The sequence below is a fragment of the Nerophis ophidion genome, linkage group LG06 (assembly GCF_033978795.1).
Source record: "Nerophis ophidion isolate RoL-2023_Sa linkage group LG06, RoL_Noph_v1.0, whole genome shotgun sequence".
NCBI lineage: Eukaryota > Metazoa > Chordata > Actinopteri > Syngnathiformes > Syngnathidae > Nerophis > Nerophis ophidion.
Genome location: NC_084616.1, coordinates 5,826,912 through 5,848,376, shown reverse-complemented (window position 1 = coordinate 5,848,376; position 21,465 = coordinate 5,826,912). Strand labels below are relative to the sequence as shown.

The 21,465-nt window shown below is 42.7% G+C and overlaps 1 long non-coding RNA gene across 1 annotated transcript in view; it reads left to right on the top strand.

Annotated features, from left to right (window-relative positions):
* The window catches only part of LOC133553860 (uncharacterized), a 98,622-nt gene extending 77,462 nt beyond the window's left edge, over positions 1–21,160 (top strand). Inside the window, exon 4 of the long non-coding RNA XR_009806986.1 lies at positions 21,032–21,160. This is a non-coding gene — a long non-coding RNA (uncharacterized LOC133553860). The remainder of the gene's footprint in view (positions 1–21,031) is intronic.
* Positions 21,161–21,465: the final 305 nt, after the last annotated feature.

The following is a 21,465-nucleotide window of genomic DNA, read 5'->3' as shown; positions in this document are numbered from 1 at the left end:
GTTACAAGCAGTTTTGTCTGTGTTTTCTTCCTAGGAGCAGTTTGTCCGTGTTGTATTCCTAGGGGGGCGGTAGAGCGCAATTTTGAGTTTTGAGGTTAGGTTTTTTCATCAGATTGCAATTTTTGCCAGACCTGATTTGTGTGTCAAGTTTAGTGAGTTTTGAAGCATTTTAAGGGGGTCAAATAACAGCTCAAAGAGGCAAAAATGACATTTTTTAGGAGACTTTGCACAGGGGTTCTTTGAAGGCGCGTAAAATCAAAACCTGAGAACTTATCAAAACTCTGTTCTATACTTTTAATCAAAAGGGTTCAATCCCTCTCCTGTGCGAGTTTGAAGCCAAAACAACAAACGCACTCAGAGGAGATAATGTTTGAAGAAAGGTGACCGGTTTTTACAAAACTTTTGTTTTGAAGGGGGGATTGCAAACTTCCTGTTGATTTTTGTTGGGGGTTGTCAATCTATGAAATGTAGGTCTAAGCGAGACCTACATAGAAGTTTTTCTTTCATGTCTCTCCGACATTCTTACCGGAAGTTACAAGCAGTTTTGTCTGGGTTTTCTTCCTAGGAGCAGTTTTTTCAGTGTTTTATTCAAAAATAGCGCTACAGCACAATTTTGAGTTTTGTTTTTTTCATTAGATCGCAATATTCTCCAGTCCTGATGTGTGCGCCAAGTTTGGTGACTTTTGAAGCATTTTAAAGGGGTCAAATTACAGCGCAAAGAGGCAAAAATTGCATTTTTTTGCGAAAATTTTATTTTGAAGGGGTTTTTGCCAACTTCCTGTAGATTTTTGCTGAAAGAAGTGAGTGTATGAAAATTGGGTCTAAGTCAGACCTACATAGGAGTTTTTGTTTCATGTCGCTATGACATTCCTAACAGAAGTTTCATGCAGTTTTGTCTGTAATTTTTTTCCTAGGGGGCGCTAGAGCGCAATTTTCATTTTGGGGGATTGATTGCTTAATATGTTGGGAAGGTTTGCTATACCGACGTTTGTGTCAAATTTGGTGAGTTTTGAAGCATGTTAAGGGGGTCAAATAACAGCTCAAAGAGGCGAAAATGACATTTTTTAGGAGACTTTGCACAGGGGTTCTTTGAAGGCCCCTAAAATCAAAACCTGAGAATTTATCAAAACTCTCTTCTATACTTTTAATCAGAAGTGTTCAATCTCTCTCCTGTGCGAGTTTGAAGCCAAAACAACAAATGCACTCAGAGAAGATAATGTTTGAAGAAAGGTGACCGGTTTTTACAAAACTTTTGTTTTGAAGGGGGGATTGCAAACTTCCTGTTGATTTTTGTTGGGGGTTGTCAATCTATGAAATGTAGGTCTAAGCGAGACCTACATAGAGGTTTTTCTTTCATGTCTCCCCGACATTCTTACCGGAAGTTACAAGCAGTTTTGTCTGTGTTTTCTTCCTAGGTGCAGTTTTTTCAGTGTTTTATTTAAAAATAGCGCTACAGCGCAATTTTGAGTTTTGGTTTTTTCATTAGATCGCAATATTCGCCAGTCCTGATGTGTGCGCCAAGTTTGGTGAATTTTGAAGCATTTTAAAGGGGTCAAATTACAGCGCAAAGAGGCAAAAATGGCATTTTTTTGCGAACATTTTATTTTGAAGGGGTTTTTGCCAACTTCCTGTAGATTTTTGCTGAAAGAAGTGAGTGTAGGAAAATTGGGTCTAAGTCAGACCTACATAGGAGTTTTTGTTTCATGTCGCTATGACATTCCTAACAGAAGTTACATGCAGTTTTGTCTGTATTTTTTTTCCTAGGGGGCGCTAGAGCGCAATTTTCTTTTTGGGGGATTGGTTGCTTAATATGTTGGGAAGGTTTGCTATACCGATGTGTGTGTCAAATTTGGTGAGTTTTGAAGCATGTTAAGGGGGTCAAATAACAGCTCAAAGAGGCGAAAATGACATTTTTTAGGAGACTTTGCACAGGGGTTCTTTGAAGGCGCCTAAAATCAAAACCTGAGAATTTATCAAAACTCTGTTCTATACTTTTAATCAGAAGTGTTCAATCTCTCTCCTGTGCGAGTTTGAAGCCAAAACAACAAATGCACTCAAAGGAGATAATGTTTGAAGAAAGGTGACCGGTTTTTACAAAACTTTTGTTTTGAAGGGGGGATTGCAAACTTCCTGTTGATTTTTGTTGGGGGTTGTCAATCTATGAAATGTAGGTCTAAGCGAGACCTACATAGAGGTTTTTTTTTTCATGTCTCTCCGACATTCTTACCGGAAGTTACAAGCAATTTTGTCTGTGTTTTCTTCCTAGGAGCAGTTTTTTCAGTGTTTTATTCAAAAATAGCGCTACAGCACAATTATGAGTTTTGTTTTTTTCATTAGATCGCAATATTCTCCAGTCCTGATGTGTGCGCCAAGTTTGGTGACTTTTGAAGCATTTTAAAGGGGTCAAATTACAGCGCAAAGAGGCAAAAATGGCATTTTTTGGTGAAAATTTTATTTTGAAGGGGTTTTTGCCAACTTCCTGTAGTTTTTTGCAGAAAAAAGTGAGTGTATGAAAATTGGGTCTAAGTCAGACCTACATAGGAGTTTTTGTTTCATGTCGCTATGACATTCCTAACAGAAGTTACATGCAATTTTGTCTGTAATTTTTTCCTAGGGGGCGCTAGAGCGCAATTTTCATTTTGGGGGATTGGTTGCTTAATATGTTGGGAAGGTTTGCTATACCGACGTGTGTGTCAAATTTGGTGAGTTTTGAAGCATGTTAAGGGGGTCAAATAACAGCTCAAAGAGGCAAAAATGACATTTTTTAGGAGACTTTGCACAGGGGTTCTTTGAAGGCGCGTAAAATCAAAACCCGAGAACTTATCAAAACTCTGTTCTATACTTTTAATCAGAAGGGTTCAATCTCTCTACTGTGCGAGTTTGAAGCCAAAACAACAAACGCACTCAGAGGAGATAATGTTTCAAGAAAGGTGAACGGTTTTTACAAAACTTTTGTTTTGAAGGGGGGATTGCAAACTTCCTGTTGATTTTTGTTGGGGGTTGTTGGGGGTTTTCTTTCATGTCTCTCCGACATTCTTACCGGAAGTTACAAGCAATTTTGTCTGTGTTTTCTTCCTAGGAGCAGTTTTTTCAGTGTTTTATTCAAAAATAGCGCTACAGCGCAATTTTGAGTTTTGGTTTTCTCATTAGATCGCAATATTTGCCAGTCCTGATGTGTGCGCCAAGTTTGGTGACTTTTGAAGCATTTTAAAGGGGTCAAATTACAGCGCAAAGAGGCAAAAATGGCATTTTTTTGCGAAAATTTTATTTTGAAGGGGTTTTTGCCAACTTCCTGTAGATTTTTGCTGAAAGAAGTGAGTGTATGAAAATTGGGTCTAAGTCAGACCTACATAGGAGTTTTTGTTTCATGTCGCTATGACATTCCTAACAGAAGTTACATGCAGTTTTGTCTGTATTTTTTTTCCTAGGGGGCGCTAGAGCGCAATTTTCATTTTGGGGGATTGGTTGCTTAATATATTGGGAAGGTTTGCTATACCGACGTGTGTGTCAAATTTGTTGAGTTTTGAAGCATGTTAAGGGGGTCAAATTACAGCGTGTAGGTGCGGAATATTAATAAAACACAGCAGTTTCAATAGGGTCCTTGGCCCATGGCAAAGGACTCCTGTGGAGTCCTTTGCCATGGACCAAGGACCCTAAATAGGGTCCTTGGCCAATGGCAGTGGAGTCCTTTGCCATGGGCCAAGGACCCTAATAACACGGCGGGCCAGATTTGGTTCGCGGGCCAGAGTTTGACACCCATGGTCTACAAAGTGCGTGCCAAACAGAGTGTTCACAGGTTTGTTTTTGTGGAATATTTGCTTATGTTTTTCCACATTTATTTTCACTTTTATTCTTCATCTAAACTCTGGACTGTGTCCCCGCTTCTATTCCCAGACCTGCATCTGTGCCCTATGCCTATAATCTGGCCATGTCATACTCACTTACTGGCCAGCCATGAATAATAGCACACAGCCTCCGAGCGGCACCGGCGAACACAAAGCCACGGATGTGAAGTGACAAGTGTTGAGGGCACATTCCTGGTAAGCGCGCCGGTGTGACAGTCGGCGGCCACGTTGCGGGAATTTCACCGACAAACGAGAGCGGGAGTAACCACGGAGAAGATGGCCGATATCAATGACAATATCGATGTTTTTTTTTTTTAGGGCTTCAAATCAACCAATTCAAATACTGTATTTCCTGGGGCGATAATTAATTTAAAACCTCTTCTTCGTCCGGCGCTTACCAAAGGCATGCGGTAAATATAGGCCTGCGCTTATACATTTGAGTGTGATGTAAGGATACCATCATGAAAAGCACATTTAATAAAAAAAAACGTTATTATGGTCTTACCTTTACTTATAAATGAAGTCCATGCGCAGCTCCTTCTGATCAAAAGCATCGATAACTTCTTTATTGAAGTCTTCCTTATCTTTCTTCAGTTTTAAAAGTCTCTCTGTCTCGATGGAGATCTTCCTTTATTACCTCCTGCTTCCATTGAAAGTCCAGTTTAGAAAACTTTTTGTTTTAGATATGTTATCCTCCATGTTAAAAGTGCAAGCGAGAGGAAAAAATAAACGATTGCTGCTTGTTGTCACTTCTTCTGCAGCCGAGTAGTCGCAAGAAGGATCACTAGCGCCCTCTAACACCAGGAGGCGGGAGCCATTTAATGACTCATATTTGACACACGCAGCTACGGTATGTTAATAAAACATAGCTGCTTACTGTTCTTTTTAGCATATTCAATAGCTCGGACTTTAAATCCTGCTGAATAGCTCTTAATCTTCTTCCCTTTATGCGATTTCAAATGACTGAAATCAGCCTCCTCCATTTTGAAAATGATGACAGGTGAAGTGTCACCCGTGACGTGACGAGTTTGACCCGGTGGAAATTCCAGGCATATGTTAATTATTTTGCGAAACGAGTTTGACCCGGTGGAAATTCTAGACATGCGCTAATAAAAATAATATTTTGCGAAACGAGTTCGACTAGGCGTTAATCCTGAACCGCCGGTAATGCTAAGCATGCGCTAATTATTTTGCGAAGCGAGTTTGACCCGGCAGTAATTCTAGTCAGGCGCATACTATACAGTATGTTTACTTTAGTGGATGTTTAAAGCACTCATACAAAACCCAAAACCAGTCAAGTTGTCACGTGGTGTAAATGGTAAATAAAATGAGAATACAATGATTTGCAAATCCTTTCCAACTCATATTTAACTGAAGAGACCGCAAAGACAAGATATTTAACGTTCGAACTGGAAAACGTTATTTTTCGCAAATATTAGCTCATTTGGAATTTGATGCCTGCAACAGGTTTAAAAAAAGCTGACACAAGTGGCAAGAAAGACTAAGAAAGTTGAGGAATGCTCATCAAACACTTATTTGGAACATCCCACAGGTGAACAGGCTAATTGGGAACAGGTGGGTGCCATGGTTGGCTATAAAAGCAGCTTCCGTGAAATGCTCAGGACGGGGCGAGGGTCACCACTTTGTCAACAAATGCCTGAGCAAATTGTTTAAGAACAACATTCCTCAAGCAGCCGTTGCAAGGAATTTAGGGTTTTTCACCGTCTATGCGCCGTAATATCATCAAAAGGTTCAGATCCAAGCAGCAAGGCTGAGAACCAACGTTGACAGCCCGTGAGCTTTGATCCTTCAGGTCGTACTGCATCCAAACCGACATCAGTGTGTAAAGGATATCACCACATGGGCTAAGAAAACCTCTGTCAGTAACTACAGTTGGTCGCAAGTTAAAACTCTACAATGCAAAACAAAACGCATTTATCAACAACACCCAGAAACGCTTCGCTGGGCCCGACCTCCTCTAAGATGGACTGATGCAATTGTGGGAAAGTGTTCCGTGGTATGACGAGTCCACATTTCAAATTACTTATGGAAGCTGTGGATGTCGTGTCCTCCGGAACAAAGAGGAAAAGAACCATCAGGACTGCTATAGGCACAAAGTGTAAACGCCAGCATCTGTGATAGTATGGGGGTGAATTAGTGCCCAAGGTATGATGTAAGACCCCTCCCTTAAGAAGTAGCCTCAGTGATGTAATTAGGGAACTCCTGAATAAAAAGGGGGACGCGTGGCCTGTTCCTCAGAACGTAGGGTGAGACTGTAACTGAGTGTGCAGCTCCATGCGTTCTCCTCATGAGCAAAATTGAACTCTGTCTCTGTCTGATTCCTTGCTTCTTGTTCTGTTTAATAGATAGTTCGGTGCTTAAACCTGACACTTTCCATCCTTTGTAACTGAGCTACTGTTTGCAACAATTTCCCTTGTGGATCAATAAAGTTTGTCTAAGTCTAAGTCTAAAAACGTACACTGACCCCAATGGCTTTTTTGTATTCATCGTTTAAATCACCTTCGATGCGACAACTCCACCCGAAAAAGATCTTGACAAAAGATCCATGAAGAGGACAGGAAGTTGCACGCAAGTCAACAGAAAAAATGCATAACTTTGGCGGAAGTAATCAAAAGAAAGCATGTAGCGGGCGCTAGCTTAGTGACTCGAGCGCTGCATTATTCAACGTATAACAAAGTCTCTATTTTTCCTTGGATGTACACAGGTGTGGACAATATTGGAGACACTTGTCTCCAGACTAAAAGTATACAGCAAGGGCGTAGAAAACTATTTGGGGCGGTCTAGCTCCAATAGTCTAGTTGTGCCAGCAACTTGAGGGTTCCAGGTTCGATCCCGGCTTCTGCCATCCTAGTCACTGCCGTTGTGTCCTTGGGCAAGGCACTTTACCCACCTGCTCCCAGTGCCACCCACACTGGTTTAAATGTAACTTAGATATTGGGTTTCACTATGTAAAAGCGCTTTGAGTCACTAGAGAAAAGCGCTATATAAATATTACTTTCGATGCTAAAAAGATCTTGAAAATAGATACATCGCCAACATGTAGACAGGAAGTTGCACACAAGTCAATAAAAAACTGAAAAATGCATAACTTTGGCGGAAGTAATCAAAAGAAAGTATGTAGCGGGCGCTAGCTTAGTGACTCGAGAGCTGTATTATTTGTGCTTGGATGTACACAGGTGTGGACAATATTGGAGACACTTGTGTCCGGACTAAAAGTATACAGCAAGGGCGTAGAAAACGATTTGGGGTGGTATAGCTCCAATAGTATAGTTGTGCCAGCAACTTGAGGGTTCCAGGTTCGATCCTTGCTTCTGCCATCCTAGTCACTGCCGTTGTGCCCTTGGGCAAGGCACTTTGCCCACCTGCTCCCAGTGCCACCCACATTGGTTTAAATGTAACCTAGATATTGGGTTTCACTATGTAAAAGCGCTTTGAGTCACTAGAGAAAAGCGCGATATAAATATCACTTTCGATGCTAAAAAGATCTTGAAAATAGATACATCGCCAACATGTAGACAGGAAGTTGCACACAAGTCAACAAAAAACTGAAAAATGCATAACTTTGGCGGAAGTAATCAAAAGAAAGTATGTAGCGGGCGCTAGCTTAGTGACTCGAGAGCTGCATTATTTGTGCTTGGATGTACACAGGTGTGGACAATATTGGAGACACTTGTCCCCAGACTAAAAGTATACAGCAAGGGCGTAGAAAAATATTTGGGGCGACTTAGCTCCAATAGTCTAGTTGTGCCAGCAACTTGAGGGTTCCAGGTTCGATCCCGGCTTCTGCCATCCTAGTCACTGCCGTTGTGCCCTTGGGCAAGGCACTTTACCCACCTGCTCCCGGTGCCACCCACATTGGTTTAAATGTAACCTAGATATTGGGTTTCACTATGTAAAAGCGCTTTGAGTCACTAGAGAAAAGCGCTATATAAATATCACTTTCGATGCTAAAAAGATCTTGATAATAGATACATCGCCAACATGTAGACTGGAAGTTGCACGCAAGTCAACAAAAAACTGAAAAATGCATAACTTTGGCGGAAGTAATCAAAAGAAAGTATGTAGCGGGCGCTAGCTTAGTGACTCGAGAGCTGTATTATTTGTGCTTGGATGTACACAGGTGTGGACAATATTGGAGACACTTGTGTCCGGACTAAAAGTATACAACAAGGGCGTAGAAAACGATTTGGGGTGGTATAGCTCCAATAGTATAGTTGTGCCAGCAACTTGAGGGTTCCAGGTTCGATCCCGGGTTCTGCCATCCTAGTCACTGCCGTTGTGCCCTTGGGCAAGGCACTTTGCCCACCTGCTCCCAGTGCCACCCACACTGGTTTAAATGTAACCTAGATATTGGGTTTCACTATGTAAAAGCGCTTTGAGTCACTAGAGAAAAGCGCTATATAAATATCACTTTCGATGCTAAAAAGATCTTGAAAATAGATACATCGCCAACATGTAGACTGGAAGTTGCACACAAGTCAATAAAAAACTGAAAAATGCATAACTTTGGCGGAAGTAATCAAAAGAAAGCATGTAGCGGGCGCTAGCTTAGTGACTCGAGAGCTGTATTATTTGTGCTTGGATGTACACAGGTGTGGACAATATTGGAGACACTTGTGTCCGGACTAAAAGTATACAACAAGGGCGTAGAAAACGATTTGGGGCGGTATAGCTCCAATAGTCTAGTTGTGCCAGCAACTTGAGGGTTCCAGGTTCGATCCCGGCTTCTGCCATCCTAGTCACTGCCGTTGTGTCCTTGGGCAAGGCACTTTACCCACCTGCTCCCGGTGCCACCCACATTGGTTTAAATGTAACCTAGATATTGGGTTTCACTATGTAAAAGCGCTTTGAGTCACTAGAGAAAAGCGCTATATAAATATCACCTTCGATGCTAAAAAGATCTTGAAAATAGATACATCGCCAACATGTAGACTGGAAGTTGCACGCAAGTCAACAAAAAACTGAAAAATGCATAACTTTGGCGGAAGTAATCAAAAGAAAGCATGTAGCGGGCGCTAGCTTAGTGACTCGAGAGCTGTATTATTTGTGCTTGGATGTACACAGGTGTGGACAATATTGGAGACACTTGTGTCCGGACTAAAAGTATACAACAAGGGCGTAGAAAACGATTTGGGGTGGTATAGCTCCAATAGTATAGTTGTGCCAGCAACTTGAGGGTTCCAGGTTCGATCCCGGGTTCTGCCATCCTAGTCACTGCCGTTGTGCCCTTGGGCAAGGCACTTTGCCCACCTGCTCCCAGTGCCACCCACACTGGTTTAAATGTAACCTAGATATTGGGTTTCACTATGTAAAAGCGCTTTGAGTCACTAGAGAAAAGCGCTATATAAATATCACTTTCGATGCTAAAAAGATCTTGAAAATAGATACATCGCCAACATGTAGACTGGAAGTTGCACATAAGTCAATAAAAAACTGAAAAATGCATAACTTTGGCGGAAGTAATCAAAAGAAAGCATGTAGCGGGCGCTAGCTTAATGACTCGAGAGCTGTATTATTTGTGCTTGGATGTACACAGGTGTGGACAATATTGGAGACACTTGTGTCCGGACTAAAAGTATACAGCAAGGGCGTAGAAAACTATTTGGGGCGACATAGCTCCAATAGTATAGTCGTGCCAGCAACTTGAGGGTTCCAGGTTCGATCCCGGCTTCTGCCATCCTAGTCTCTGCTGTTGTGCCCTTGGGCAAGGCACTCTACCCACCTGCTCCCAGTGCCACCCACTTTGGTTTAAATGTAACTCAGATATTGGGTTTCACTATGTAAAAGCGCTTTGAGTCACTAGAGAAAAGCGCTATATAAATATCACTTTCGATGCTAAAAAGATCTTGAAAATAGATACATCGCCAACATGTAGACTGGAAGTTGCACACAAGTCAACAGAAAACTGAAAAATGCATAACTTTGGCGGAAGTAATCAAAAGAAAGCATGTAGCGGGCGCTAGCTTAGTGACTTGAGAGCTGCATTATTTGTGCTTGGATGTACACAGGTGTGGACAATATATGAGACACTTGTCCCCCGACTAAAAGTATACAGCGAAGGAGAAAACTATTTGGGGCGTTATACCTCCAATAGTCTAGTTGTGCCAGCAACTTGAGGGTTCCAGGTCCGATCCCGGCTTCCGCCTAACCTTGACAGAAGTAATCAAAAGAAAGCATGTAGCGGCCGCTAGCTTAGTGACTCGAGCGCTGCATTATTCACCGCATAATGAAGTCTCCATTTGTCTCTCCCCGGGCTAATGCACCAAGGCCGTGTGGTCCAATCCCGCCAGTCAATCATCATTTTCCCCGTAATGCCTCGGCCGTTTTACCAACTGGTACGACATCACCTGCGGAACAATCCGGATGACGGACTAATCTCTGGTGGAGATGAAAGATGTCAATAGTGATCGCTGTCATGGAAATATAAGACGATTGAGATTCCCTGACGGAGCCCGCCGGAGAAAGCCATTACCCGGACGTCCCGGTATCTGACCTGGATTTGGCGAGGGGTTATTAGGGTGAAGTGCCCCCCCCCCCTCTACCCCCCCCCCCCCCCCCCCCCGTCCCCACCCCCCACCCACCCGTCCCTCATCCCCGCCAACACGAGCCATTAATGCAAAGACCTAGCTGAGCCCGCATCTAAATGTTTCATTACGGCGATGGGCCGCCACGCCGGGATTCGCTCGGGCCGGCTCTGATTGGCGTCCGCCTTTTTCGCTTTGGAGGGAAGCGTGGCAAATTGAAATAAATGACGAGGAGGGAGGAAAAAGGTGGAGTGGGGACAATGTTTTTACCCGGGAGGCCTCGGGGGAAGATGAGAAGGATCGGGACAATCTGAACAATGCATCACCGGCGGTCCACTCAGAGGAATGATTGGTCGTAAGTGCTCTCGCTTATTGACCTTTGATCTGTTGGTGGCGCTCCGATGGCTTTCATCTTCACCTTCTTGACGTAGTCATCGTCAATGGCAATGTTTGCTTTGAATTGGGTCGACAGACCCCCCCTCTCCAGGGGCCCAGGCCATCCATCCATCCATCCATCTTCCAGACTTCCCTTTCCCCAGCCACTTCGTCCAGCTCTTCCCGGGGGATCCCGAGGCGTTCCCAGGCCAGCCGGGAGACATAGTCTTCCCAAAGTGTCCTGGGTCTTCCCCGTGGCCTCCTACCGGTTGGACGGGCCCTAAACACTTCCCTGGGGAGGCGTTCGGGTGGCATCCTGACCAGATGCCTGAAGAGCAGCGGCTTTACCTTGAGTTCCTCCCGGATGGCAGAGCTTCTCACCCTATCTCTAAGGGAGAGACCCAAACTCATTTCGGCCGTTTGTACCTGTGATCTTATCCTTTCGGTCATGACCCAAAGCTCATGACCATAGGTGAGGATGGGAACGTAGATCGACCGGTAAATTGAGAGCTTTGCCCTCCGGCTCAGCTCCTTCTTCACCACAACGGATCGATACAACGTCCGCATTACTGAAGACGCCGCAGTCGATCTCACCATCCACACTTCCCTCACTCGTGAACAAGACTCCTAGGTACTTGAACTCCTCCACGTGGGGCAGGGAGATGGCATTCCATCCCATGGACTCGGACTTGGAGGTGCTGATTCTCATTCCGGTCGCTTCACACTCTGCTGCAAACCGATCCAATGAGAGCTGAAGATCCCGGTCAGATAAAGCCATCAGGACCACATCATCTGCAAAAAGCAGAGACCCAAGCCCAGGCTTAGGCTGATTTTTTTTCCTCACTCCCAAACCCCCCTTCCCCCATTTTTTACCTATATCTCACCTTTTTAAAAAAAGGGCGCCGGAAGTTGGCAGACACGTCAGCAGTCCTGTTCTGTCTCCCTGTAATGTTTGATCCTCTTCTGTCTCCTTGTAATGTCTGATCCTGTTCTGTCTCCCTGTAATGTTTGATCCGGTTCTGTCTCTCTGTAATGTTTGATCCGGTTCTGTCTCTCTGTAATGTTTGATCCGGTTCTGTCTCCCTGTAATGTTTGATCCTGGTCTGTCTCCCTGCAATGTTGATCTGATCTTGTTCCATCTCCATATTATGTTTGATCCTGTTCTGTCTCCTTGTAATGTTTGATCCTGTTCTGTCTCCCTGTAATGTTTGATCCTGTTCTGACTCCCCGCAATGTTTGATCCTCTTCTGTCTCCTTGTAATGTCTGATCCTGTTCTGTCTCCCTGTAATGTTTGATCCGGTTCTGTCTCTCTGTAATGTTTGATCCTGGTCTGTCTCCCTGCAATGTTGGTCTGATATTGTTCAATCTCCATATTATGTTTGATCCTGTTCTGTCTCCCTGTAATGTTTGATCCTGGTCTGTCTCCCTGCAATGTTGGTCTGATATTGTTCAATCTCCATATTATATTTGATCCTGTTCTGTCTCCCTGTAATGTTTGATCCTGTTCTGTCCCCCCTGTCATGTTTTATCCTGTTCTGTCTCCCTGCATCCGCTGACACCTCTCTTGTCAGTTTACGTGGCCTACCACCTAGTTGCTGAGTTGCTGTTGTTCCCAAAATCTTCACTTTTCTTATAATAAAGTTGATTTTGGAGCGAGGAAATTTCACAACTGGATTTGTTGCACAGGTGGCATCCTAAGACAGTTCCATGCTGGAAATCAATAAGCGACCCTTTTTTTTCCCAAAGGTTTGTAGAATCAGTCTCCATGGAGATGGAATAGCCTGATACATCAGTCTAGAGAAGGCGTCTCCACTGCTCTAGAGTCCGGTGGTGATGACCTTTACACCACTGCATCCCACGCTTTGCATTGGACTTGGTGATGTAAAGCTTAGATTCAGCTAATCGGCCATAGAAACCCATTCTATGAAGCTCTCTGCGTGCTGTACGTGGGCTAATTGGAAGTTAACGTGAAGTTTGGAGCTCTGTAGCAACTGACTGTGCAGAAAGTCTTTGCACTATGCGCTTCAGCATCCGCTGACCCCTCTCTGTCAGTTTATGTAGCCTACCACTCGGTGGCTGAGTTGCTGTTGTTCCCAAAATCTTCACTTTTCTTATAATAAAGTTGATTTTGGAATATTTAGGAGCGAGGAAATTTCACGACTGATTTTGTTGCACATCCTATGACAGTTCCGCGCTGGAAATCACTGAGAGCGGCCCATTCTTTCACAAATGTTTCTAGAAACAGTCTCTATGCGTAAATGCTTGATTTGATACACCGGGCCAAGTGATTAGGACACCTGGTTCTCATCATTTGGATGGGTGGCCAAATACTTTTTGGCAATATATATATATATATATCTATATATATACAAAGTCTCCAAGCCAGAAGCGTATTGGAGCCATGGTTACTGGTATTTGGTACCGTATCAGCTGTCATAGTAACGACGATAATATTCACAACATGATGTCACTTGCTCTGCTGTTAAACTTTGCAAGGATTCTGTGAGTTTATTCCAACAGCAGATTGAACTCAGACGTCTATTCAGCAGTCAGCTCAGCATCCATGATCACTTGGCTGTCTGAGGTTAAGCATGAACTCTCCATGGTGTTGCTCGCCATCATTTTCTTCTGTAGTGTGTGTGTGTGTGTGTGTGTGTTGTGTGTGTGTGTGTGTGTGTGTGTGTGTGTGTGTGTGTGTGTGTGTGTGTGTGTGTGTGTGTGTGTGTGTGTGTGTGTGTGTGTGTGTGTGTGTGTGTGTGTGTTGGCATGCAGACAGAGGTGGCTCCCTGCAGTGAGCAGACATCACAGGGTGGGTACTTGGCGGGGAGCACCAGAGAATTAGCCTTTGCAAATATGCATAGCATCACTTCAGCAGACAGAAAGGAGGTGAAGGGGAAAAAGAGACCACGGTGTTAACAGTGGAGCTGCCATAGATTTGGTAGGATAAGACTTCGGTCTGAGGCTCTAGAGCGCGGGTGTTTGGATGAGGCCGTCGTGCCGATTAACGCTTGTTTATAATAAAGGCGTCGGGTTTGCATGTATATATTTTTTTCCTGGCTTATTAAATATAGATGTTACACATTAGGAGTGGTGTGTTTGTTATATTTTGTTAGCATATTTTTATTTAGCATATTTTTATTTTATTTTTATATTTTTATCTTATTGTATTTTAATGTTTATTTTATTTTTATTTTCATTTTAATTTTCATTTTGATTTTATTTTTTTTAATTTTTTTTATTTTCATTTATTTTTATTTTAAAAATTGTTATTTTTATTTTTAGTTTTATTTTTTATTAGATTTTTTATTTTGTATTTTGTATTTTAATTTTTTTATTTTTATTTTTATGTTTATTAAATTGTTTGTTTATTTTATATTTTATTTTTTATGTATTTTTTTAAATTTTATTTATTTATTTTTTTGCATATTATTTTTTTTCCCTGGCTTATGAAATTAAATTGCTACACATTCCCATTAGGATTAGTTTATCTGCTATATTTTGTTAGCATATTTTTGTTTTGCATATTTGTATTTTATTTTTTTATTTTTATTTAATTTTTATTTAATTTTTTCTTAATTTTTGTTTTATTATTATAATTATTTTTATTTTATTTTATTTATTTATTTTTTTTTTTATTTTGTAAGTTTTTATTTGTATTTTATTTTAATTTATTTTTTGTATTTGTTTATTTTTATTTTATTATTATTTAATTTGTATTTTTGTATGTTTTTATTTTATTTTTTACTTGAATGTTTTTATTTATTTTTAAAAAAAATTTATTTATTTATTTTAGTTTGCATATTTGTAATTTTTTTCCTGGCTTATGAAATATAAATGCTACACATTCCCATTAGGAGTGGTTTGTTTGCTACCACTGAGACGGGGTTAATTATTAAATTGTTAGTGTTGCAAATACGGCGTCATAATCACAGTTTGGGACGTACCTCAACTTTAACATTGGGGTTCCTAACCTGGTCTCTACACACCGGAGCTCTGGTAAAAAGAGCTCAGCAGCACATTCTCAGCACATTCTACAGAGGCACTATAGAGAGTCTGCTGACCAACAGCATCTCTGTCTGGACTAGAACCTGCAATGCCTCAGACTGGAAGTCTCCCCAGAAAGTAGTGAGGACGGCGGGAAAGACCATCAGGACTCCTCTTCCTCCTATCCAGGAGATCACAAAAAGCCGCTGCCTGACCAGGGCTCAGAAAATCTGCAGAGACTCCTCCCACCCCCACCAGGGACTGTTTTTACTGCTGGACTCTAGAAAGATGTTGAACGCATCATCATTAAATTATCCCCTCAATTTCTCCTAAAATGGATTAACTCGCTGGAATAAAAAAAGACAATACAACATACATCCATAAACGTGGACGCATGTGGAAAAAGTGCAATATATCTATATGTACAGTAATTATTCATATATATAATTTTATATAGATATTTCTGTATATTTATTTAATTATATATGCACTTTATTGCTTTTTTTATCCTGCACTACCATGAGCTTATGTCACGAAATTTCATTCTTATCTGTGCTGTGAAGCAGTGGTCCCCAACCACCGGGCCGTGGCCCGATTGGTACCGGGCCGCAGAATAATTTTTTTATTTAAAAAAGAGGGCGGCATAGCTCGGTTGGTAGAGTGGCTGTGCCAGCAACTTGAGGGTTGCAGGTTCGATTCCCGCTTGTGCCATCCCAGTTACTGCCATTGTGTCCTTGGGCAAGACACTTTACCCACCTGCTTCCAGTGCCACCCACACTGGTTTGAATGTAATTTAGATATTGGGTTTCACTATGTAAAGGCGCTTTGAGTCACTTGAGAAAAGCGCTATATAAATATAATTCACTTCACTTCACTAAAAAAAGAAAAAAAATATTTTTTTTTTTTAATTAAATCAACATAAAAAACACAATATACACTTACAACGGACGGCGTGGCGCAGTGGTAGAGTGGCCGTGCGCAACCCGAGGGTCACTGGTTCAAATCCCACCTAGTACCAACCTCGTCACGTCCGTTGTGTCCTGAGCAAGACACTTCACCCTTGCTCCTGATGGGTGCTGGTTGGCGCCTTGCATGGCAGCTCCCTCCATCAGTGTGTGAATGTGTGTGTGAATGGGTAAATGTGGAAGTAGTGTCAAAGCGCTTTGAGTACCTTGAAGGTAGAAAAGCGCTATACAAGTACAACCCATTTATTTATTTATTTACAAATAGTGCACCAACCACAAAAAACTCCCCTTTTCATGACAAAAACGTCCCTTTTTCATGACAAAGAAGAAAAAAAAAAAAAAAAAGGACACCCCTCCGCCGGGCCGCGGGAAAAATTATTAAGCGTTGACCGGTTCCTCGGATACAAAAAGGTTGGGGACCACTGCTGTAAAGTTCAAATTTGAATGACAATAAAAAGCAAGTTTAAGTCATCCCGTGACATATATTTGAGATCCGAGAGGTTCCCCACTCATAAAGTGATGCATTTTTATTAGGTTTTAAGAAAAACTTTTATCACTTAAATATCTGTCGATTTTAAATTTGAACTATTATTTTGTTTCTTTTATGATGTTTTTATATGGCAACCACACAACATATGCAATATTTTTTCCACATAAAACTGTCATGTCTTGCCCTCACGTTTTGTTTAGTTAAGTTCTGTTTTGCTTATGACTCCATTGTTTTTGCAGTTTTTTACTTCCTTGTTTGCTTTGTTTCCATGCCAACCCACTGGTTTTCACCTGTCCCCATGTCATGCACCTGTTTTCAATCATCCTAATATTATTTAAGCCACAGTTAGCAGGTAGTCAGCTGGCAACATTACCCCTACTCCCTTCATGCCATGCCTGCAAACTTCTCTGCCCATAGTTTCCCTCCTGCTCATGCCAAGTACGTTTTTTGGTTTTGTTATGTCACAGTTGTTGAGTTAAGTTTATTTCTATAGTCATACCGTAGTACTAGTAATGTTTTCTAGTCAAGTTTGTTCTCTGCCCTCGTGCGCGCCTTCTGTTTGCTTCAATTCCCACCTAGTACCAACCTCGTCACGTCCGTTGTGTCCTGAGCAAGACACTTCACCCTTGCTCCTGATGGGTGCTGGTTGGCGCCTTGCATGGCAGCTCCCTCCATCAGTGTGTGAATGTGTGTGTGAATGGGTAAATGTGGAAGTAGTGTCAAAGCGCTTTGAGTACCTTGAAGGTAGAAAAGCGCTATACAAGTACAACCCATTTATTTATTTATTTACAAATAGTGCACCAACCACAAAAAACTCCCCTTTTTTTGACAAAAACGTCCCTTTTTCATGACACGGGAAAAATTATTAAGCGTTGACCGGTCCGCGGATACAAAAAGGTTGGGGACCACTGCTGTAAAGTTCAAATTTGAATGACAATAAAAAGGAAGTCTAAGTCAAAATCTAAGTGTCTTCGGCATTGGACACCTGTGTCTTGCATAAAAGAGCAACAACCCAAAAAATTTTGACAAAATAATGATACCAAAACAAATTATCCTTGCAGAAGAAGCGTCTGTTTAAAATCCGAATAATATCGAATGGTCCTTTTCCTGGAAATGTGCGTCCCCCCCCATAACCGTTAAGTTGCTTACCCCCCCGGTTACCGCAGTCGAAGAGTGAGTCAATGGTGTGGCAGGCAATCTGTTCGCCGGCGTCCACGGTGTCCCATCCAGCTGTCTCTCATCTCTACGACCGGACCGAGTGTATTTACGGGGCAGAAATGAGCGCGCCATCGACCGTCTCATTAGGCTGAAGTGTCGAGAGCGCATTTGTTTGATTCCTGAAAGGTTACACTAATCCTTTGACAAAATGTCCGGCGTCTGCTTCAGAGAAGAGAGTGAGTCAATCAGAGTCAACAGCTTGTTTATTCCTTGCCTTGCAAATTGGAAATGACATTTAACTGCAAGTGTGTGTGTGTGTGTGTGTGTGTGTGTCTCCCATGGAAAATGTGTGGCGACTGAAGCTCTACATCAGGGGTCGGCAACCGGCGGCTCTTTGGCAACTCTGATGCGGCTCAGCTGCACAATTTGCCGACCCCCCAAATTGTTGCGGGGCGATTCCGGAATTCAATGCCTCTCCTGGAGTCAACGTTCTCCAATTTCCACTCGGACTACAATAATATGGGCGTGCCGTGATGATATTACTCTTAACGTCCTCTCGAACGTCATCGCGCCCGCCATTCACGGGATGCTATTTCGCTGCTTCCATCGGCACATGTATGAGACTGCAAGGCATACTGGGTGACACTGACGGTTGTGATATAAACAACTTTAACGCTCCTACTAATAATCGGGAGAAAATCCTCACTGTAACACAACATAAACGCAACACAACAAATACCCAGAATCCTTTGCATCCATGACAATTCCTGATTATGTTATACACCCCGCAAGCACCAAAACAAACCCATCCCCTTCCCTGCGTGGTTGAGGTGGGCGGGGTTTGGTGCTCGCGGGGTGTATAACATAGTCAGGAATTGTCATGGATGCAAAGGAGGCTGGGTATTTGTGGTGTTGCGTTTATGTTGTGTTACTGGGAGGATTTTCTCCCGAAATGTGTTTGTCATTCTTCTTTGGTGCGGGTTCACAATGTGGCGCATGTTAGTAGGAGTGTTAAAGTTGTTTACATCACAACCGTCACCCAGTATGCTTTCCAGTCGAGTGCGTGCATCTGCGGCACATGTATGAGACTGCAAGGCATACTGGGTGACACTGACGGTTGTGATATAAACAACATTAACACTCCTACTAATATGCGCCACATTGTGAACCCACGCAAAGGAAGAATGACAAACACATTTTGGGAGAAATTCCTCCCAGTAACACAACATAAACGCAACACAACAAATACCCAGAATCCTTAGCATCCATGAGACGTCCTGACTATGTTATATACATACCGCGAGCACCAAATAAAAAACATCCCATTCCCTGCGTGGTTGAGTTGGGCGGGGTTTGGTGCTTGCGGGCTGTATAACATAGTGAGGTTTTCTCATGGATGCAAAGGATTCTGGGTATTTGTTGTGTTGCGTTTATGTTGGGTTGCTGTGAGGATTTTCTCCCGAAATGTGTTTGTCATTCTTCTTTGGTGTGGGTTCACAATGTGGCGCATGTTAGTAGGAGTGTTAAAGTTGTTTACATCACAACCGTCACCCAGTATGCTTTCCAGTTGAGTGCGTGCATCTGCGGCACATGTATGAGACTGCAAGGCTTACTGGGTGACACTGACGGTTGTGATATAAACAACTTTAACACTCCTACTAACATGCGCCACATTGTGAACCCACGCAAAATAAGAATGACAAACACATTTCGGGAGAAAATCCTCCCAGTAACACAACATAAACGCAACACAAGAAATACCCAGAATCCGTAGCATCCATGAGACAGCCTGACTATGTTATATACACCCCGCGAGCACCAAAACAAACCCATCCCCTTGCCTGCGTGGTTGAGGTAGGCGGGATTTGGTGCTCGCGGGGTGTATAACATAGTCAGGAATTATCATAGATGCAAAGGATTCTGGGTATTTTTTGGGTTGCGTTTATGTTGTGTTACTGTGAGGATTTTCTCCCGAAATGTGTTTGTCATTCTTCTTTGGTGTGGGTTCACAATGTGGCGCATGTTAGTAGGAGTGTTAAAGTTGTTTACATCACAACCGTCACCCAGTATGCTTTCCAGTTGAGTGCGTGCATCTGCGGCACATGTATGAGACTGCAAGGCATACTGGGTGACACTGACGGTTGTGATATAAACAACTTTAACACTCCTACTAACATGCGCCACATTGTGAACCCACGCAAAATAAGAATGACAAACACATTTCGGGAGAAAATCCTCCCAGTAACACAACATAAACGCAACACAAGAAATACCCAAAATCCGTAGCATCCATGAGACAGCCTGACTATGTTATATACACCCCGCGAGCACCAAAACAAACCCATCCCCTTGCCTGCGTGGTTGAGGTAGGCGGGATTTGGTGCTCGCGGGGTGTATAACATAGTCAGGAATTTTCATAGATGCAAAGGATTCTGGGTATTTTTTGGGTTGCGTTTATGTTGTGTTACTGTGAGGATTTTCTCCCGAAATGTGTTTGTCATTCTTCTTTTGTGTGGGTTCACAATGTGGCGCATATTAGTAGGAGTGTTAAAGTTGTTTATATCACAACCGTCAGTGTACTCTGTGTGCATACATCTGCGGAATCAACGTTTATCAATCAATCAATGTTTATTAATATAGCCCCAGATCACAAATGTCTCAAAGGACTGCACAAATCATTACGACTACAACATCCTCGGAAGAACCCACAAAAGGGCAAGGAAAACTCACACCCAGTGGGACGCCAGTGATCATGATGACTATGAGAAACCTTGGAGAGGACCTCAAATGTGGGCAACCCCACCCCCTTCTAGGGGACCGAAAGCAATGGATGTCGAGCGGGTCTAACATGATACTGTGAAAGTTCAATCCATAGTGGCTCCAACACAGCCGCGAGAGTTCAGTTCAAAGCGGATCCAAGACAGCAGCGAGGAAACCATCCCAAGCGGAGGCGGATCAGCAGCGTAGAGACGCTCTCACAACATGTTTGTACGTGTTGTAGAAGGTGTTTAAGGCAATGGCTTCATAGCACGCCCTTATTCTTCTCATCTGGGAGACCACCAGCAGATATTGGCGGGAATAGTTGCGGCTCCCATCGTCTTCCTCATTTTGTGAAACGGGTCGAAATGGCTCTTCGAGTGGTAAAGGTTGCCGACCCCTGCTCTACAAAAAACAAGAATGGGAAAAAACTCACCTTTCAAAGCTTCAACAATTAGTTTCCTCAGTTTTTAAATGTTTATTGAGTGTTAAAAGAAAAGGTGATGTAACACAGTGGTGAACATGCCCTTTCCCAACTACTTTGGCACATGTTGCAGCCATGAAGGTCTAAGTTAATTATTATTTGCAAAAAAAAAGAAAGTTTAAGAGTTTGAACATCAAATATGTTGTCTTTGTAGCATATTCAACTGAATATGGGTTGAAAATGATTGTATTCTGTTTATATTTACATCGAACACAATTTCCCAACTCATATGGAAACGGGGTTTGGATATAGAATTAATCATAACAAAGTTGCTAAACTGATCACAACACCTCAACTGAGAAGTACCAGACAAAAATACTCCTCACATATTTCATATTTTGTGTGACTAGAAAGTAGTCTTTGCCATCTTTTTTTTTTAAAGAAGGGCCAACAAGTTTTTAAAGTGTCATACCTTTCTGTGTTTTAGGGGACACGTGGTGCAAAATCGCCGCCGCGGGGTCGGCCCATTCCAGATGATGCCGGGGGTGATTGGCGGCGGCGTCTACGTGCCACGGGTGAGCGCTTCGGTTAGACACGGCGCCTTATTGGACGGGACCCCGGGGGGGTTCAGGGGGCGGGGTCAGAGGTGAGGGAAAAGACTGGAAGAGAGATGTTAGCGTATGATTGGTTTGTGAGTGACAGCTTGACACGGCCAGGTCGGCAGCGGGAGGAGAGGGGGGGGGGCGGGGGATGATGAATGCGTCGCCATGGCGATGGTGAGAGGGTGCGCGCCGTGTTCATATGTGACACATTACCTGGAAATGTTCAATATTATCGTTCATGTCGGATCCTAACGCCTTATCACGGGAACCCAGTTAAAGGATTGTATTTGACAAAAGACAAGTTGTCTTGTATATATAG